We start from the raw sequence: 15,497 nt of genomic DNA on the forward strand, positions 1-15,497 counted from the left end.
TTGTATGTGATTTGTTTCTTTTCTCTCACTGCTTGCAGAATTTTGTTCTTCTGTTGGATTTCTGGAATCCTAACTATTATATGCCTATGTGTGGATATTTTTTGATCAAGGCTATTTGGAGTCCTATATGCCTCCCTTATCTGTATGTCAAGTTCTTTTCCCCTCCTTGGGAAGCTTTCTGCCATCACTTCTGTGAAGAGTTTTTTTTTATGTCATCTGCACTCTCTCCTGTTTCTTCATTGACTCCAATCAGTCTTATGTTATTCTTCTTTGCATCATCTAGCAGCTGCTGGGTTGATTTCTCATGTTCCTTTACAATTTTAAAGCAATTTTTCTTTTCCTGGCCACTAATTGCAGTCTTTTCCTCTATATTTGAAATTCTATCCTCACATTGGTTTATTCTGCTGTGCAGACCTCAGTGGAGTTTTTAATCTCCTGGAAATCTGTTTGCATCTGTTTTATGGATTCCATTTGTTTCCTATGTTGGGATTCCATCGTGTTCCTCAGATCCTCTATTTTTTTAATCTGTGTCCTCTCTAGATTTATTAATCATGTCTTGGACCATGAGCAAAATCTTTGCTGTTATCTGAGTAATTATTTCTGATTTCATTTTTCCCAGATCCTCTTTTGTTGCCAGTTCAGAGAGTCCAGGTGGTTGAGTATCAGACTGTTCCATCTCGTTTCCCTTTGGGGTTGCTGTAGGTGATCTAGAAGTCCATTTTTGAGTCTTGTTTACGTGTCTTCTCATTTCCATGGCGGGGGGGGGGGGGCGGGGTGTGCTTCTGGCACCTGCGTGGCTCACCTTCTCTGCCCTAGGAGCTTGGGATGGCAGCGGGGGAGCTTCCTTCTGGGTCACCCAGCAGTGAATTAATCCACTGATAGCAGAGCACCCCATGATCCAATCACCTTCCCTTCATCTGAACACAGAGGTCTAGGGACAGAACCTCTCAACCATGACACTATGGTTTTCAATCACCCCTTGTATCTACTCACATATTCTGCATTCAGGTTTGTGCTTACCTTTTTTATTGAAATTATTTACCTAGATTTTACTTTTTAACTCTACAATAAAAGAATTTAAAAATCTAGATGTAAGCATACTATTATTTGTGGCTCTGGCTGCTACTAAACTTTGTGTCTCTGTACAAGTAAGTCAATGGTGATCAGTGACAAGGGATTAATCTGATTGATAGTTTGAAGAGATTTCATGAAGAATCTGAGTTTAGATATTCAAGACTATGTGGAAAAGAATTTGCATAAGGGGCAAAGAATGTGTGCAATACTGAGAATTTGGTGACATAAGTCATACAGTTGGGAGTGGTTTTTCAATGTTCATGGGTTAGGAAGTCATGAGAATACAAGCAAGGTAAGTACATAGGTACAGGGCAGAGGATAAAAGGTAGTGAAGTTCACCATGCTACAGATCATAAAAATCCTGGAAAGTCAGGACAAGAAATTAAAATCTACAAGTATTGCAGGACATTTGGGTAGAGGAATGGGACAGCAGGGACAATGGCTGAGCATGGAGACTGGGCAGAGATATGCAGAATGAACACAAAGAATATTTGGACAGATTGCACGTGACGGAAAAATGCAACGTTGACATAACGTCTTCCAGTACTCCAATTCTACCATCCATAGTCCATCCTGTGTAGTTAATATGTGTGACAAAAGTAGATGTTTGCAAGTTGATGGCACTTTCAAAATGAAGGATTCATTCATTCATTTTCCCTGTAAGCATTTCCTGATTACAAGTGTCTATTGTGTCAGGAAATATGCACTTTGTTTGGATTCAAGTCTTCAGAAATTAAGAATCTGGAGCTGAAACACTTTGGCTCAAAACATTCAGTTCAAATCCCTAATTAGTATTATCTCTAAATTGTATATAAAACAAACAAAACTTCCTTATGCAATGTTTTAGAATTGGATTATCCCATGGCACAAATCTTTCTCCACTGTATTATACTCTCATGGTGTAATGGTCTAGGTCCTATCTGATAGCATTATAGATATGATGTTGGTTCAAACAACAAGGAAAGGAGCCAGTATCATTCTAGAACACTAAATTTTCTAAGAAAACTACAGAACTTCAGCTGTATAATAAAGTATTAAATACCACAGAAATGGGTCTGAGCTGGGAAGCTTAAAATACACATTATTTTAATACCGCTATTGACTTTACTGTGTTAATGACATGAAATTGTATCGCAAAGATCAGTGTTAATCATCGTGTTGATTTCTTTTGGAGAAAGTAGACTGCTATGGTATTTATGAAAGTAATTCAAGGAAATAAAATGTAATCCAAGAGCCATTAATACTCAACTAAGAACAAATGCTTCCACGGTATGTTGACTCCATGTTTTTAAAGATGTTGTTGTCTTGATTTAAAAATATAGAACTTATGCATGTTTTTGTTTGTTTTCTTTTTGATCCATTCTGCTGAGGCCATCAAAAACTTAATAAGCACTTCTTTCTCTGTCCATAATTTTGCTCATAGTAACCTCCATAGATTGCATTTTAGAATCACATTACGCCAACAAAGATATTTCACACTCCCAATTTTTATTGATTGTGTTACCCAAGATACATGGTAGAACCATCTCATTTCCTTTGAGCTTTAAAAAATGTCAACAAGGTAGCTGTTTGATTTTTAAAAAATTCTAACAAGTCTATTCAGTTGTCAGGCCAAGCTTCATGTGATTGAGTAATACAGTAGTGAATAATCAATATTCTTCTCTGAGGACTACTTTTCTTCTTCAGTATTTTTCTATTGTTTTTGGATAAACTTATTGTTTCTTGACTTTTTTCTTAAGGTGAATCATTTCTCAGAAAGCTGCTAGATCTGTTCCATAAATAGGCTTCTGGAGGAGCTGATTTACTCATCTTTAGGCTTGGCCAGACAAACCTGAAAGTTTGGAAGAATACCGTTTATTTTCAACATGGGAGCCCCTTTTTATTTCTATATGCATTGTATCAGTGTATTTTACATTCACCATCCTTTTTTATTCTGTGCAAAAGTTTACATATAAATTTCAACTGTAATAGTCACAGAATCCCTGAATAGGAATTTCTCCATATATAATGCATTCAATGATTAATTCCAAGCAGAATGTGGATTGAGTCATGACTTTCAATTTTAACATTTTAATGATAAAAGCCTTTACAGTGAATTTTTAATAATATTACTTATCATGGTATATACTTCCATTGAAGATTATATAATCAATGTCTTTTTATCAAAACAGGAAATGGAGAGAACAGTGACACAAGTGCAGAAAATTAAACCACTGCTGTACTTGAGTCTGAACCATGAGAAGAGCTAGTGTCTGTCCTCCCTACTACACTGTTCCAATCAAAAGTAGGTGCATCAGACACGGTGTCATGATCAGAATCCCAAGCTCTGTAATTGATGGAACCGTTTACTTTGGTATCACATTCCTGCAATGTTCGTATTAGCGGCCACATATTTTTGAAGATCTACTTGCGATTTCACAATGTGGAAACTTGTACCCCCTAAAATTATTTTAATTTGAAAATTGAAAGCAAAGTTGAAGGCAGAACTTGTTAGATGCTATGACTAGCTCTCAGTGACCCACAGTGTAGGCCTGATTTATTATGCAAATAAGAATAATAATATATTCTGTCTTATCATGCAGAATTTTTTTTTGTTTCATGGCATGTTCAGGCATACAAATGAATATTTGGTGTCCCAAATTTACTTCAGAAAGCAAGGCATTTATATGGGGCTATAATAGCAAAGTTTCAGAGCTGTGATTTATAGAATTTGCTTGGTCAATTTCAGAAAACAGTTTGTCTTTAGACAAGTGAATTTTATAATGAGAAAATTATCAAAAGCTTTTAGCTATTTAAGCTACTTAAGTGAAAGATGCATCCATCCATTATAAGCTATAAAATCCATTGATTACTTGACTTGATTGCTAAAACCTTACAGTAGGAGAATCCTATCTGACTGATATATTTCCTCTTCAACCAGAATGTATTAGTGAAGAATGATTTTATGATACTGCAGCATTTCAGGTAAGCACTGTTCTCTCAACAAGCATGAGGAGATAATTCACACAGGCAAACAGTAATATATTTAGACTACAACAGTTCCCTGGCAGCTACTTACCATTCTCACACCAGTGCCAAAACTCCCATCTCAAATCCAAAATCTGGGAGAAGCAAATTCTAGAATTTCTTTTCAAAGTCTAAATTCATTTCTGCAAAAATACTTTTTGTTGTATAAGGACTAATGCACATGGCAGAAACGAGTAATTGAGAAAATACTGAATAAGAGAATCATGATTAAGATTAGACTGCTATGTGTTGTTTGAAGGCTTAAAAACAAATTTTGAAAATCTTCCATCTCTTTACTCTCTACTTTTTGAGGCGTTATTGTTATACCTATTTTATAGATGGGAGATCTTCAGAACAAGGGCATTCAGCTAAGAAATTGTGGGATTATGATTTCAAAATTGATATTTTTTCCTGTGCATGCTTTTTGAGATGGAGCATTAGTGATTTTAGATCTTGATTTTTAAAATCTATGAAACAGGCTCACAGTAGACATTATATGCAGGAAATCATGCCCAAAATATAGAAACTGCACTAATATGCAGTTAACATATAAATATACTCTAAACCTCTATAATTTAACAGTTGCCTTTTAGTTCATTTGAAAAGTCAGATCCGTGGTGATAATTAAATTAATAAAGATTGCAATCTTCATTGCAATTTTCAAATACTCAAACTGAACAGGTTTCTTTCCAATTTCTTTCTATCTTTTCAAACCATGAGAGATAGATGAATTTTTTCAGGAAGGCAATTTTGGAGCTTATTTTTTTGGAGAAAAACATAAAGATCAATTTGCACTGAAACTGTCGTATTTTAGGGACCTATGATTTATGCTGTCTGCAGCAAGCCCAGGCCAAGATTAACTCATGATCTTAAAATGATGATGACCACCTGCCTTCCAGAATGCTAATGTGAAACCAGTCTCTGGAAAATGCGCCTCATCACTGAAATAATAATAATGCAGAGTAGTGTTCAGTTTGTTTATTTGATTACTGAAACTTAAGCAGCCCCTGATGCTTTGGGGCCATTTTTAAAGGAAGATTCCATAATATTTTGGAAGAAATTCTGGCTAATTTCTACATCTAGTCTTGTTCATATACTGTATATTTTTAAAAAAATTTCTTCTTTAAGGCACTTCAATGAAAATAAAATTTTTGCTTTTAAAAGTCCATCTATTCCTCCTACTCTCTTCTCACATGAAGTAATAATTTTTGGTTTTATCATTAGTTGTCATGGGGATGGATGAGCAACTTTGTTATATTTGATTGGTGTGGTTTTCTGGTTCTGTGATTTGGGAACATTGAGGATCAGATTTTACAAAATCCCTTTCATGTCCTTAAAAAAATAAAACCAAGAGGATAGGGATGAGAACTAAGTGCTCCAGTCCAGGTACCCAGTGGCTTTGCACTACATTTCCCACTTTTCTCTGGAGCTGTATTAATGTGAGCAGGCCCTGTGGCCATAGCACTCCATGAGCAGGGTAGGGCAGCACTGGTACCAAAAGCACAAATGTAGGGCTTCTGTAGTATCCAGTGGCTGTTCAAGGTAATGTCCACCTGGACTTTGACCATTGGACTGTACTGTAAAATCAATGAAAGTGAAGAGCACTGATATTTCCATTGCCTCTCTACTGCCTAGCACATCACAGTGAAGACAACAGTCTTACCCAGAGAATGAGACTGAATATCCACATTCTTCTCTTCTGTCCCTCTAGGTATGTCAGCCCAAGAGATTTGTGACCCCTTGTGTTTGGCTAAGGAGTAAAACCTTCTCAAAAGTAATGATGAGACTGCTTTTCGGGGCAAAGTTTGGGGTAATATTTGTGTTGCCTAAAGGGACAAATTTGATGGAGGAGTGATAAATGAATGGAAAGAGGGATTAAAAAATTACAGTAGTTTTTTTTACAGTCACATGAATGCAATGGGAGAAGAGACCCAGAGATTTTCAAAAGAGGAAAGAAAGAAGTCCCTATTTCCTTGGCCTCACAGGGTGATTGAAAAAGACCCCTTCTTTGGATCGTATGAAAAATAGTAAATGTGTCATATGCTGTTGTTGTTTATTTTTGGCAGGGGGTGGTTGAAGCTGAGATTTAATCACAAACATCTGTCCTCCAGATTCTGAATCAAAGGAAAAGATCTCATTCCTATTTGCATAAAGTGTGTAGCAAGGGTAAAAACTTGGATTAAGCTTTCTAACAAATCTTCTTGAAGTCTAAAATTCAGATGGGGACACTGGATTTGTAGAGTGTGGACTTATCCAGCCAGCTGCATTTACATACATTTTGGCAGGAGTTGGGGAGAATACTTAATGTCTGTTCATATTATTGCTGTGTTACCACTGTGGCTTCTCCTTCTTCCCCTTCTTCTTTCACTCCTTCCTCTATCTCTTCCTCCTCATTGAGTTGCTCAGGCTGGTCTCCAATTGTAGTCCTTCTGGCTCTGCCGTCTGAGTAGCTGGGACTAATGGCATCCTCCACCATGCTGGCTTTCTGAGTTCTTTTAAGTAAAACAAGAGGTAACTCTATGAGGATCTTATGGCACAGTGAAGTGACCTGAAAAGTCAGTGGTTTTCACAGCATAAATGTGAGGAACAATAGTGGCAACTTTAGGATGATTTTCCTCTGGTGACCATAACACACTCAACCGACACCAGAGAGCAAACTTCAGACCCTGGATATTTGGTACTCCAGATGTTCTCCCTAGCATCATCTCCTTAGAAACTCACCAAACCCTGTGGGAAGAATTGAGTTCAAGTATCTTTCATGAATTGAATAAGGAGAAAACTCCAGTGATATTCTCTTCACAGACTTACCCCTCATTGGGGCCTTTCTCGATTCCTAGAGGTTACCAAATGCTATAAAATTAGAAGGACACAAGCTATGAACTTTAATCTTGGTAGCATTTAAGTAGTAGTCTCTGTCTCTCTTTACATACACATACACACACGTGCACTTGCAGAGTCAAAAAATTGAGATTGGATGATTTATAAACCTTTCTATGTAAACGTGGGCTGGATCTATGTATCTATCTACCTATCTTCTATCTATCTATCTATCTACTCTCTCTCAATCTCTCCCTCCCCCCTCTATCCATCTATCTGAGAGAGAGAGAGAGAGAGAGAGAGAGAGAGAGAGAGAGAGAAGGAACCTATTCAAGGATCACTCTTTATTACAAGAGAGACATGACAACAGTGTCTACAATTATAAGCTGATTAGGTAAGTAAGTGACACCACAAGTGCACTGAAGTTGGGTTCCACTTGTTCCAATTGTGTTTAATATAAGTGGCATTTTGTATTTTTCAGCAAATGAGGTTTTTAATCAAGGCACAAGTGATCTTCTAATTGCCTGCCTTTGTCTGATCTTCAGCAATAAAATGTAGTTGTTTTAGGTAAATGAAGTAGGTGTTAGAATCTCCTTGCCTGAAGCCTCTCTTTATTCGTTCCAAATGGCTTTGTTAGTAGAGCATGAAAACTAGTGCTTCTAACTGCAAGCCACAGGAGTAAATCAATGAGTAAATCATGGCGGCATCTTTGCCAAGCAGGCATATTACAAAATACAGAGTTGTGACTTGGCCATAGTTTCCAAATTTGTATCCAATAGCTTTAATTGTCATCATAATCAGCATGTAAGGGACTTTCCTAGCCAATGACTCTTTATCCTGAGTGCACCTTAGGTTCACAGACAAAATTTCTTAGCAAAAGTTTCTTATTAAAAAAACACTAACATTTCTACTCCAGATAAATTTGATAAAAATCTCAAAAGGTGGGACTTCCTTGGTAGAAGACTTCAATGTCACCAGAGTCGAGAATACTAACATAGACCAAAGTCAATATTTTTAATGTAAAGGGCCAGACCGGAAGGACTGTCACAGCTACTTAACTCTGGTACCAAGCAAGCATAATCAATATGCAAACAAATGGGTGTGACTTTATTCATAACCAGAGGCACTAAATCAGGCTTGCGCTGACATTATGAATTTGAATTAATAATCCATTAATACTGCTTTTAACTTCAGAATCTAATAATTAGCTTATTAATGAGCACCACTGGGTTAATAGCAAAATATAGATAGTATTAGCCTTACAAGTAAAAAGATCTAGATTGCAAATTTTACATCTACCACCACTACTTACTTTATAAAAATGTGAGACTGAGACTGTCATTTCGCCTAAGGTGCAGGTTTGTTATTCCTCTAATGCAATTAATATTCACATCAGGGTCAGGGATTTAGTTCAGTGGCACCATGCCTGCCTGGAAAGCACAAGGTCCTGAGTTCGATCCTTGGTACCAAAAAAACCCCCCAATAATAATAATAATATTCTAGTCAAAGGACCCTGGTGCTGATGGATTTCTTGTGAACATGCAATAGTTTCTCTAGCTAATAATAGCTCCTATTTAGTGAGAACTTACCATATGTTAGTCACTATCCCAATCATTTTATATTCATCAACTTTTTTCCTTCTGCTGTGAAAAGGAAAAATTAAAATAGCACATACTTGTCTTCAATTAATTTTCATCACAATGTAGAAAAATATATTCATAAACTGCTGTATCTTTCAAGGGAAAGGTAGTAAATCCTAAGGGATTTGCAACACTCTATTAGGTATTGCAAATGGAGAGATCACATAGAGATGGTTAATTAAAATATTCAAAAAATAACCAGTAGCAGAAGACCATATAATTTCATGCTGCAGATATAGGAGGAGTTGAGAGAAGAGTATGGAAAAAGATGTGAAAGGGAGAAAGTATGGTGTGACCTTTAATTGTGATATGTCAACTTGAATGAAGTAAGAACCCGGCAGGTTAGGAAATCCGGATTCTGGGTGTGTCCGAGGATGGCTGACATCCAGGCCAGCAAAGTGATGGGAGGAGGCCCACCTGGGCTATGGGTGCCACCAACCAATAGGCTCATTGCCTGGATGGAGTAAAACAGTGGAGAACAAGGAAGTGTCTGTTTTGAGGAGCACCAGTCTTGAGGTGGTGCATCCATTGCTGTGGCTGCCCTTGCGTGTAGGCCTCCAGGTCCAGTTTTGGCATTTTCTCTTCACACACTTGCACTGAGCCTCCAGTGAGCCTCTGAGCCTTTCATCTTGGACTGGTTCTGGGACCAGCGTCCTTGGACCCTCTTGTTCTGCAGCTCCCAACTTTGTGGGCTGAGCAGCTACCGGATTCTCCCACTCTCCAGTGCACAGATGGCTGTTCTGGACACTTCAGCCTCTGACCCTGTAAGCCACCTAATAAATTCCCTTGCATAATTATACATAGATTTTCTATCCTCTAGAGAACCCTAACTAATAACATGGGGTGTGTTGAGGGCTTGAAGTCACAGCATGGTGTTACAGTAGTGGAGTAGAGGATGATGAAGAAAAAGGTTAGAATCAGAACATGCAGGGCTCTAAATTTTGGACTAGGCAGTTGAACATTTTTATTAACCAGTGGAGGAATATCTAAAGTTATTAGAGATAAATGCTATGCTCTGATCTTGATTTGAAAGTTGTGGATGTATTGGAAAAGTAATAAAATGTGCTATTTTTCCTTTTCTATACTCATTACATAGAGCTGTTGGAATGAATAAATCAGTTAATATAAGCAAAGTAATATCTTAAATATAACTGAGTAATATCTTAAAGTAATATCTGAAATGTAAGTAATATCTGAAAGCAGCATACAAAAAAGAGAGAGCATTATGTGATTGTAAGGAATTATTATAGTTTTCTAAAATGCCAAAGCCTTTTCTCATTTTTATTATTGTTACTTTTGCTCTCTTTAGTTATTCATAACTCTAGACAGGGGCTATCAATATATGTGCATCTTCTATTCCATATTGCTTTTAAGAAACATTATGAAATTTGGACATAAGTCAAAGGTGATGAGTCTGTCACTGTTATACCACTTTACTGTTTAATAGAGTTGTCCATGGATTATTTAACTTGGACCTAACACCTCATCAAATGGAGTGGCAGGAAGCTTTGGCCACTACACACATAGAAATGTAGCAGTTTGATGGATTCAGGAAGAGGAAAGAAACTTGAGTTCAGTTAGACTTCCCAGCCAAGGAGCTCTGAGGAACTCAGCCATTGTAATAATAGCAGAAGAATAAAGGAAGACACAGATTCAAGGGCAACTGGTAAATTTGAATTGATAAAGAAGAGAGTGATTGAAATGAAGAAGCTCCGATCAAAAATTTCAAATAGCAGTGTAATGAACAAAACTAGGGAAGTATCAAAGAGCATGACTTATGGAGCAGATGTAGCAAGTTCAGTTTGGCCATGTTCAGTTGGAGGTACTTAGAGCAGAGTCATTATTTTTATGCAGATGAAAATGTCAGAGTGACCCAAAACTAAATGAGAACCTGGAGTTCCAGAAACTGGGTAACTAAAAATCGTGAGAAAATTTCTGTGTAGAAATTACCTCTTCATTTTCTGTTGGCTCCATATTTGGTCCTAGCAAGGCAAAGGATGAAGCAAATACTTGATTGTGTAGGATGCCTAGCTCACTTCAGCAAACCAGTAATTATTTGAACTATATATCCAGGGTACGATTTTTCCTTTCCAATTTGTCACCATTTATTGGAGTTTGACTCAACACATCTCTGATCAGATCTGTATGGCAGATCGACCTAGTTATTTTTTCTATTTCTTCATTTCATGCTTGATACATTTTTCTTTTTACTCAACCAGAACAGACAACAAATATTTGAAGAAATCAAAGCAATCAATCACAAAATATCAAGATAAAACAATGTACCCAAATGCCTATATAGCTCTTCGCCTTTTCTTGGAAGAATAGTGGACTCGCCATTGACTACTGAAACTTCATAATAATCAGTGAAGATGGATGACAGTGAAGTTCAAAAGAGCTGAGCATTATGTGGTGATTTTTTAAGTGCCTGACATATGTTTAAAAATGTCTCCAAAAAGAGACAGGTGAGGGAGGAAGCTCTTGAAGTGGGACATGGGATTGTGAATAATGGAAAAATATATGAAAGATACTGCAGTAGTAGAATTGATAATACTTAGCAAATGACTAGATAAAAGGGAGGTTTGAGGAAAACAGAAATCAAAGGCCACCATGCTTTTTAAAGGCTCAGTGGACGGAGGGACAGTGGTACCTTTAGACATTTAGCAAAGCTGGCAGGGGAGGGTACTTGCTCTGTTCTGGAACGAGAAAGGCTTTGAATTTGAGCATTAGATCATATGGCAATGACATTCAGAAAAGGAAGGAATGATTGTGCAGTGGTGATTAGGGAAGGGAGGAGAGGGAGGATTGGATTTGAAAAGATGAAAGGAACAGTTTTGCCTTGGTTGCATACTAATTACATGACCACCTGTGGATTCCAAGCTCCAAGCTCTGGAGAAGGTTTCTGGGTCCAACTTCTAGGAAGCTTCATTACAACAGACAGAGCCTCCTTGCTAAGCCCTTGTCCCAGTGACAACGGCCTGTATTTGGTGGCTCACCATCCTGGGATCATCTAGGGAGGTCAAGGTAGCTGTGCAAGGAGTGGGAAGCAACCCTTACAGCTGCGGGGAAACCGTGGTCTCATTGCTCAGTGCATATTCTGCCCCTAGTAATGTTGAAGTACTTCTGGTTTTGTGAATTAATTAAATCAATTAATTAATGTCTTTGTTGACTTTTATTAGTCCATGTTTGCAGTACAAAATGATTACATTTATTGAAGGGAATTGGTACATGTAGATAATACATTTCAATTTTTTCCCCTTCCCTTCACTCTCCCCTTTTATTTTGCCACCATCAAATTCATTTATTAATCTTAGAAGATCACATAAACTAATTATCATATATACAGATTAAAAATCAGACTAATAGGGGAAAACATACAAAACCTGTAAGACAATTTACTAAGTCAAGGTACATTTAGATACCTTGGGCTGGGATTACAATAACCTTTTTTTCCCTCTTTTTTCATATTATCTTTTATTGCATACTTTATTTATAAGAGAAATGATGTAATATTTAATCTTGTGTGTCTCAGTTACTTCACTTAACATTATGGTCTCAAGGTGCATTCATTTTTTCTACAAATGACTCTGGTTTATACTTCTGCATGCAACAGTAGTACTGTACTCCACTGTGTGTAAATACCACATTTTCTTTATCCACCCATCTGTTGATGGACATAAAAGCTGTTCCCAAGATTTAGCTATTATGAATTGTACGGTTATAAACATGGATATCATGGATATGCATACATCACTGTGGTATGATGTCTCTAACTCTTTTGGAAGGATACCTAGAAGAGGAATAGCTAGGTTGAATGGAAGTTCTATTTTTAGTTTTTTCAGAATCTCCATGCTATAGTGATTGTATCAGTTTACACTCCCACCAACAATGAAGAAGGGTTCCTTTCTCCCCATAACCTTATTTGTTATTGGTTAATTTCTTTATGGAAGCCATTCTTTCTGGAGTGAGATAGAAAATCAGCATTGCTTTAATTTGCATTTCTTGAGTGGCCAGCGATGTTGAGCATTTTTTCATGTATTTATTAGCTGTTTCTATTTCATCTGAGAACGATCTATTTATTTCAGATACCCATCTTTTGATTGAGTCTTTAAATTTGGTGGATCTAATTTTTTTGAGTTCTTTTATAGTCTAGATACTAGTCATTTGTCTGAGGAGTAGCTGACAATTTTTTCCCCATTCTGTAGGTTGTCTCTTCACTATTGATGGTTTCCTTTGCTGTGTAGAAGCTTTCTAATTTAATGTGATCCCATTTATTGATTCTTGGTATTATTTCTTGTGCAACCAGAATTTTGCTCAGAAATCTTTCCTTCACCTATGTCTTCAAGAGTTTTACCTATTTTGTCTCCCAGCAGGTTAAATGTTTCTGTTTTAATGTTTAGACCTTTGATCCATTTTTGATTTAAGTTTACTGCATGGTGAGAGATAAAGGGTCTAGGTTTATTCATCAGCATGTAGATACCCAGTTTTCCCAGCACCATTTGTTAAAGTGGCTAATAAAGGGATTTGGAGTATGCTTGGAGTTGTTTCTGTATCTTGTATTCTGTTCCATTGATCCACAAGTCTGTTTGTTTGTTTTGCCAATACCATGCTGTTTGTATCACTGTAGCTTTATGGTATAACTTGAGGTCTGGGATTGTGATGCCCCCTGCCTTACTCTTGGATCTTTCTTCTTAGATAACTCCAGACTCTCCATCAGTTTCTCCAAACAAGTATCTGTTAATTGGACTATAGTATTTCTAGAAAAGTATAGGCTTTAGAATGCTTCCTTCCAAAACTTCCTATAAGGGCCAAACATGTGCATTTCACCTATCTTATTGAGAAATTTATTTGTTTGTTTGGGGAAACCTGGATTTTTGTTAAGCTTTGTGTTATACATGCAGCTTGCCTAGCAAATGTAATGGAAGCTACAGTATTTACTTGAAATAAAACCTAGAGAGAAAATAACCTGTACTATGATTTTTCAGATGCTTATAATGTAAGCCCTACCCCCTCCAAATAAGCCATAGTTAAGATCATCAGCCAGGTGGACTAATTTAGTACATCCATTGCAAATCATGACAGGCATAGTGAATTACAAGTTAATAATATTAACATATAATTCAGTATAAATAAGTAATGTTATTGACATCAATACTTAAATGATAATATAAATTGTAACTAAGCATTTGTAAGTACTCAAGTGGATGCCTTTGGACAAGAGGTAAATGCCTATGTAAACAGATGAATTCAATATTTATTTCTAAATGACCAGGATAGAGGCACAATGAATGAATAATATATGAACACTTGACAATGAATGGGTGTGGTTGTGTCTGAGATAAATCTTCTTACTTCAATATATAGTGTGATGTAATGGACATACTTAATGTACTTATGTGAAATAAACATTTTCTGAATTGCTTGGAAATTTTGCTTTTGCATGGACCATCATTCTTTCCTGTTATCACGTTTGTTGCCATTCCTGTCTCATAAGTCTTCAATTAATTCTTGATGTAGTGGAAACTTTGGGAAGCCCTGCTTGCAAGAAGGTATGACTTGGGTGAAGAAAACATGGGGTAAAATCACTGACAGCTTGTTGCCAGTGCACTAAGACCAGGCGACACGGACAGGAAGCTCTCATTTAAGGAGAGCTCTGTCCCTGGGCATGGAAGATGGAGGCCAACGTTCGTATAGGAAATGCTGTTGCAAGAAAATTCAGCCCAGAATTCGGGGTTTGGAGACTTCCGATGTTTCAGAAAATAATGTAATTATATTTGAATAAATGCAGATTTTTCTACATGAACAAATGTAGAGGTTGTACATGAAAAATAAAACACCTCTTGAAAATAAGTCCTATTGTATCTTTTGGAGCAAAAATTAACACATAGCAGACCCAGAATTTTCAGGGAAACATGGCAACAACACATTGGAGGTAAGTTAGTCGCAGGACAGTGCTGCTTCTTTTGACCACTATGTTTTTTGCTCTGTGGCTAAGACTTCACAGACTCCAAAGAAAATAAATCTCCACCAAAACTAACTAGAACCATGAGAGTTAAATATATAAATTCCTATATAATCAGTTTACACCAGTTAATAATCAGTTGTTCAAATAACTCAACTGTTATTGTTACATAGAAATCTTAGGATGTAATTTATTGTATAGCTTCATTTACAATGAGTACATCTCTGAACTGTGAAAAATAAAGGCATGGGTATCTTTGTTTTGTTTTGTTGGTGTTTAAGTTGTACCCTATTCTGTTGCATTGTCTAGTCCTTTTGAAAAATCACCCTTCAAATTAATAATGATAACAATAATAAAATCCCTTCCCCAATAACTTACGGCAACCCTGTCATGTGCCAACTTCCCTTTCATTGTGGCTATTGATTACTTCCTTTAAAAGAAAAATTATTTCACTGATTTAATCAGATTTGTGTTGGTAGCTAACAGCATTCAATCTTCCCAGGAAAGATTTATTATTAAGTCAAAGAAAGCCATTTTCTATGATAGTAAGAAATATCTTTTATTATCTCCCCTCATTTTTCCCATGGGCATTGTTAGTTTCTAGTAGATTTCCAGGTCAGTGCCAATTTCCTGCTATAACATGCAAATCCTGACTTAACTGTGTCTTTGTCTCATTCCCTTAAGAAATACATAGCTTACAGATTCTATGAGGAGCCAAACAGCCTGCTGAAGAGGAAGATTAAATAAACCCTTCTCTATTTCGCTGCAACTAGGAAGCCTACAGTGAGGTGCCTCTAACCAGTAGTTATCATATGGTAGCTTTCATTTCTTTTTTTCTTTTTTTTTAAATTTATGTGATATATTTATTTATTTGTTTGTTTGTTTTTTGTTAAATTCTTTTATTGGTACATTTTAGGTATATAACACAATTACATTTCTCATTGGGAATTGTACCTTTACATGATGCATCTTGGTTCTTATTTTTTCCCCATTCCTAG

At 36.6% G+C, this 15,497-nt stretch overlaps 1 long non-coding RNA gene across 1 annotated transcript in view; it reads right to left on the reverse strand.

The window, feature by feature from the left end:
- Positions 1 to 801: 801 nt before the first annotated feature.
- LOC147825481 (uncharacterized) overlaps positions 802 to 15,497 on the reverse strand; it is a 60,462-nt gene continuing 45,766 nt past the window's right edge. The window contains exon 3 of the long non-coding RNA XR_015440643.1: positions 802 to 6,572. This is a non-coding gene — a long non-coding RNA (uncharacterized LOC147825481). The remainder of the gene's footprint in view (positions 6,573 to 15,497) is intronic.

The sequence above is a fragment of the Heterocephalus glaber genome, unplaced genomic scaffold (assembly GCF_053883595.1).
Source record: "Heterocephalus glaber isolate CG9 unplaced genomic scaffold, H.glaber_assembly_v1.0 deba00001498, whole genome shotgun sequence".
Classification (NCBI taxonomy): Eukaryota; Metazoa; Chordata; class Mammalia; order Rodentia; family Bathyergidae; genus Heterocephalus; species Heterocephalus glaber.